We start from the raw sequence: 6,349 nt of genomic DNA on the forward strand, positions 1-6,349 counted from the left end.
AAGTAGCTGGGATTACAGGCACAATGCCACCACGCCCAGATAATTTTTGTATTTTTAGTAGAGAGGGGGTTTCACCATGTTGGCCAGGTTGGTCTCAAACTCCTGACCTCAAGTGATCTGCCCGCCTCAGCCTCCCAAAGTGCTGGGATTACAGGCATGAGGCACTGCGCCCAGCCTGAACTTTGTCTTAACATGTGTGTTAAGAAACATATATTTCTATGGATTTCATCCCGGGATGGCAAAGGGCCCACTGCAAATGTTTCTTAGAGAATGGGGATCTGGTGGCTGGTAGGATGAGATGTCAAGCTCAGGGTTTATACCAGAAAACACCTGAGAGGCCCAGGCTCGGCTGGAGCTCTTCCTGTTGCAGAAGGTGGGGAGCAGGCATAGGCAATGGGTGGGATGGGGCTGGGGGGCACTGCCTCTCTCTGCTTCCATGTGGTGAAATCTGACCCTCTTTCCCTTTGCGGCTTCTGGGGTTTTCACCTCACCCTGCTGATAAGGTCAGACATATATTCTGCAGCGTTTCCTGTTTTTCTCTCTCTCTGTCTCTCTCTCTCTCTCTCTTTTCTTTTTTGAGATAGGGTCTTGCTCCATTGCCCAGGCTGGAGTGCAGTGGAGTGATCACCACTCGCTGCAGCCTCTACCTCCAGGATTAAGCAGTCCTCCTGCTCAGCCTCCCAAGTAGCTGGGACCACAGGCACGCACCACCACACCTGGCTAATTATTTGTATTTTTATTATTTGTAGAAACAGGGTTTCACATTGTTGCCCAGGCTGGTCTGGAACCCCTGGGCTCAAGCAATCCTCCTGCCTCAGCTTCCCAAAGTGCTAGAATTACAGGCAGGAGCCACCATGCCCAGCCTCCTGTTTCTATCTTATTCTCTTATTCTTTGATCCCTTTTTTTTTTTGAGGCAGAGTCTCACTCTGTCGCCCAGGCTGGAGTGCAATGGCGCAATCTCGGCTCACTGCACCCTCTACCTCCCTGGTTCAATTGATTCTCCCACGATTTTTTGTATTTTTAGTAGAGATGGGCTTTCTCCATGTTGGCCAGGCTGGTCTCAAACTCCTGACCTCAGGTGATCCGCCTGCCTCAGCCTCCCAAAGTGCTGGGATTACAGGCATAAGCCACCAATTACAGGCCCGGCCAAGGATCTCATTCTTCTATGGCTGAATAATCTTCCATCATGTTTAGGTACCTCATTTTCTCTATCCATTCATCCACTGATCAATGACATTTAAGTTTCTTCCTTTTTTTTTTTTTTTTTTTTTTTTTTTTTTGAGACAGAGTTTCACTGTTGTTGTCCAGGCTGGAGTGCAGTGGCATGATCTCAGCTCTCTGCAACCTCCGCCTCCCAAGCTCAAGTGATTCTCCTGCCTCAGCCTCCCAAGTAGCTGGGATTACAGGCATCTGCCACCACGCCTGGCTAATTTTTGTATTTTTAGTAGAGACGAGGTTTCACCATGTTGGCCAGGCTGGTCTCGAACTCCTGACCTCAGGTGATCCACCCGCCTCAGCCTCCCAAAGTGCTGGGATTACAGGTGTGAGCCACCGCACCCAGCCTTAGATTGCTTCTAAATCTTGGCTATTGTGAATGGTGCTGTGGGGAACGTGGGCAGGAGAGTTATTGTCCCATTCCACAGATGGGAAATGAGGCTCGGATCACCTCGCCCCGAACCATGCAGCAATTGCAGGCCAGGCTAGGACTGGAAACTGGGCCCCTGTGCTGCCCCAGTGCGCCCCCCGTGTAGGATGAAGTCCCTTCCCCAGGAAGCATCCCTCTGCTGGGGGTCTCAGAGAAGAGGGGCTGGGACCTCAGGCTCTGGGCACATTTGCTTCCTCTGTGCAGCGTCCATGCTCTCAGTTAGGGCTGCTTCCTTCTGGACAGTCACCTCCTGTCTTTGGCCCACTCCCTGCCACTGTTCCTCTGCACAGTAGGCTCGGGGATCCTCTCAGAACAGGAAGTGGATCTTGGCACTTTTTTTTTTTTCCCAAGATGGAGCCTTACAGAGATCGCGCCACTGCAGTGCAGCCTGGGTGACAGAGCAAGACTCCATCTCAAGGAAAAAAAAAGGACATGTCTGGCATCTGCTTCCTCCACTAAAATGTGGGCTCCTTGGGGTAAGTAAGCACCTCATCTGCCTTGCTCAGTTTTGTGTGCCTAGCATATATTAGGTGCTCAATAAATGCACGTTAAAGAATTAGGGCGGGCTGGGCACAGTGGCTCACACCTGTAATCCCAGCATATTGGGAGGCCAAGACACGAGGATCACTTGAGGTCAGGAGTTTGAGACCAGCCTGGCCGACATGGTGAAACCCCATCTCTACCAAAATACACAAATTTAGCCAGGCATGATGGTGTGTGGCTATAGTCCCAGCTACTCAGGGGGCTGAGGCAGGAGAATCACTTGAACCTGGGAGGCAGAGGTTGCAGTGAGCTGAGATCACCCCACTGCACTCCAACCTGGGTGACAAGAGCAAGACTCTTTCTAACAAAGAAAAAAGTTGCTGCTTGACACACAGACACTCCACACACCTGACACACACATCTCCCATCACATCCACACCCCAAGGCTTTCTCAGTCTGGAGATGGCCCTTCCTCCTCCACCAGGCAGGCCTCCAGGCTCTGAGGGAAGGGGACGGAGGGATGGATAGATGGACAGATGGCAGCTGCTGGGGAAGAAGTGGCCCTGAAACCCCCCATCCCTTCAGTTGGGGGGCCTCCATCAGTTCCTCGGAACGAGAATTCCTCTTCCTCCTTTTCTCTCCCTGAGTAAGCATTGTGACTGGAGTAGGCAGGGTGGTGCCTACAGCAGCCTCTATACCTCATTCACCCCCATCCCGCCCGACCCATCCACTCCCCACCGCAAGCTGGAAGACAAGGCAGTGAAGATGGTTCACAGAGCCGGAAATTCAACCCAGAGAGGTTAGGGGGACGCCCCGGTATGACCCAGCAAGTCCCCACCCCAGGGCTCCAGGGTCCCCAGGCAGATGAGATATATGGGACCCAACTGCTGAGCCAGAGTGAGGAAGGCAGGGCTCTGGGGGCAGCCAGCTCCTCCCCAGGCAGGAGCAAGCCACTGCCCCATCTCCAGGCCCCTCTGTAATCCAACCCCCACATGGCTTGTGCAATAATTACAGGTACAGCTCATTCTTCCCATTCCTTCTTCCTTATTATCTCATCGTCTCAGCTCAAGCTGGGCCCTTCTAGTAAGAGAAGATGAGTAGGAAGGAAAAAAATGTCCCATCTCCTTTTCCCATAAACAGCCCTGGCCAGAGTCTTCCTGATGGCATGCAAAGAAAGCGTAGCCCAGAGGGCAAGTCCGGTGCCGTAGATCACGTAGCAGGAAAGGTCCCACAGGGGCCTCCCCAGGTCCCCAGCTGCCAAAACTCCAGACTCATTGCATTCCTGGGTGGCCTACCCCCTGCCCTGGCCTTTGTGACACTGCTAATTGAATTAATTGTCATGGTTCTTTTTAATATGTTAATATTAATTGCCAACTTACTGCAAGCTTTCCATGTGCCAAGTATGGAGCTAAGTGCTTCATGTGGATATCTTTTTTTTTTTTTTTTTTTTTTTGAGACAGTCTTGCTCTGTCACCCAGGCTGGAGTGGAGTGGTGCAGTCTCGGCTTACTGCAGCCTCTGCCTCCTGGGTTTAAGCAATTCTTCTGCCTCAGCCTCCCAAGTAGCTGAGATTACAGGTGCACACCACCACACCCGGCTAATTTTTGCACTTTTAGTAGAAATGGGGTTTCACCATGGTGATCACGCTGGTCTCGAACTCCTGACCTCAAGTGATCCTCTTGCCTGGGCCTCCCAAAGTGTTGGATTACAAGGCTGAGCCACTGTGCCCAACCCATGGATTTCTTTCATTCTTCAGTCATTCGAGCATTTTCTTTTTTTTTGAGACTGAGTCCTGCTCTGTTGTCCAGGCTGGAGTGCAATCTCAGCTCACTGCAACCTCCTCCCAAGTTCAAGCCATTCTCCTGCCTCCACCTCCCAAGTAGCTAGGATTACAGGTGCGCAGCACCACGCCCAGGTGATTTTTGTATTTTTATAGAGACAGGGTTTCGCCATGTTGGCCAGGCTGGTCTTGAACTCCTGACCTCAGGTGATCCGCCTGGCACAACCTCCCAAAGTGCTGGGATTGCAGGCATGAGCCACCGCCCAGCTCATAACACTCTCAGCAGAAGGTATTATTTTTGCAGGGGAGGAAACTGAGGCTCAGCGAGAAGACACCTGTCCAGAGTCACACAGCTCAGAGAGAGCCCACAGCTGGACCAACTTCATCCTGCTCTGTGCCAGGCCTTACCTGAGGGATGAAGAGGTTTAAAAAAACCAACCCAGTCTTCCAGAAGCCCTGAGCCGTGTGGCTTCCTGGTGGGGCACTGTGTCCTGGGTGCTGAGGGCCTGGAGTCTAATTCAGCTCCCCCGCGGCCGTGCTGTGTGACCTCGGCTGGCTTTGCCACCTTTTCCGGCCAGGCCTGTGGGTGATGGGGTGGGAGAGAGGAGTCCTCGCCCCATGGCAGGGTTTGGGGCACAGAATCTGCAGAGGGAGAAATTGAGGCGGACTCACGGCAGCCCGGTGCTGACCCCTGGTGGCGATGGCCGGGAAGGGCAGAGCCGGAGAGCATCCCTCCATCAGCTCCCTCACCCATTCACCTCAAGGCTTCCCCACTTCAGACATCACGCCTGGGGTTCCCACCTGTGTTAGGGGGACCATCGCTTCAAAATCCCCAGGGAAGGAGGCAGTCCCCAACCCTTCCCAAAATATGTAACCTCAAGTCTCTACAAGAAGCCCAGGCCTGGAGCAGTGGCTCACGCCTGTAATCCCAGCACTTTGGGAGGCCGAGGCGGGTGGATCACATGAGGCCAGGAGTTCGAGGCCAGCCTGGCCAACAAGGTAAAGCCATGTCTCTACAAACACTACAAAAATTAGCTGGGCGTGGTGGTGCATGCATATAGTCGCAGCTACTCAGGTGGCTGAGGCATAAGAATTGCTTGAATCCAGGGAGGTTGAGGCTTCAGTGAGCTGTGATTGTGCCACCATACTCCAGCCTGGGCAACAGAGCAAGACTCTGTCTCAAAAAAAAAAAAAAAAAAGAAGCCCTGGGCTGTGACGTCCAGTCCAGGCATTTCAGGCCCAGTGGGTGGGCCATGATAACTGGCAGATGCATCTCATTCATTTGTTCCTTCATACATACGATCTGGGGACACAGCAGGAAGCCACGCAGGCAAGGTCCTGGCCCCCACGGCTCCACAGGGAGATAATCGTCAAACCTCAGACTCCAGCACATACAGGGAGAGGGGTGGGCGTGTGCTGAGAGGCCAAGGTCAGAGCCAAAGGAGCACCAAGGATAGAGCCGGAAGATGTGTAAGGAGCAAAGAAGATGGGCTCCAGGACAGGGATGCTAAGCTGAGATCTCAAGGCAGCTGGCTGGATGTGGCCAAGGGCGGCAGGGTAGGGTGAAAGGATCCTGGGGACTAGGAAACAGATTCACTCAAGATGCTGGTAAAGGCTGCCTCCACACCAGAGAGCAGGGGGTCTGTAAAGTCCACGGAATGAGGAAGGGGTCGGAGGAGGAGGTGGGTGGAGGCGAAGTTTGCTGGACTCAGACAGGAGCCCATCGACAGGGCGAGGCCGTGTTGCTCAGTCTTTCACTAGCCCATGTCCAGAATTTTGCCAGACATGAGAACAGCCTGAATTATTGATTCACTAGATACCTTTTTAAAAGCTATTCCCTTTTAAGTTTTTTTTTTTTTTTTTTTTGAGACGGAGTCTCACCCTGTAGCTTAGACTGGAGTACAGTGGCACGATCTCGGCTCACTGCAGCCTCCTCCTCCTGGGTTCAAGCAATTCTCCTGCCTCAGCCTCCCGAGTGGTTGGGACTACAGGTGTGTGCCACCACGCCCGGCTAATTTTTGTATTTTTAGTAGAGACGGGGTTTCACCATGTTGGCCAGGCTGGTCTCAAACTCCTGAGTTCAAGTGATCTGCCTGCCTTGGCCTCCCAAAGTGCTGGGAATACAGGCGTGAGCCACCGTGCCCAGCCATGTTCCGAAGAGGACATGAACACGCTACAATTAGATCTTCACATACATCTGGTGAGCTCCCTCAGGATAAATTCCTTCAAACAGAATGGCCGGGCTCTAACAGGACTACATTTCAGTCCGTTGATCAGTTTCCCCACCCAGCTGTCAGAAATTTCCCACCCACCCACAGTGTGGGGCTGTGGAAATGTGGAGCAGGGCCATCTCCAAAGGCGGTTCAAGCTGCACCTGTGGGACGCCCCGGCCTTCCTCCTGCAGGAAGTGAGGACGAGGACACAGTGAAGGCACACATCAC

This window comes from Macaca nemestrina, chromosome 18 (assembly GCF_043159975.1).
Source record: "Macaca nemestrina isolate mMacNem1 chromosome 18, mMacNem.hap1, whole genome shotgun sequence".
Lineage (NCBI taxonomy): Eukaryota > Metazoa > Chordata > Mammalia > Primates > Cercopithecidae > Macaca > Macaca nemestrina.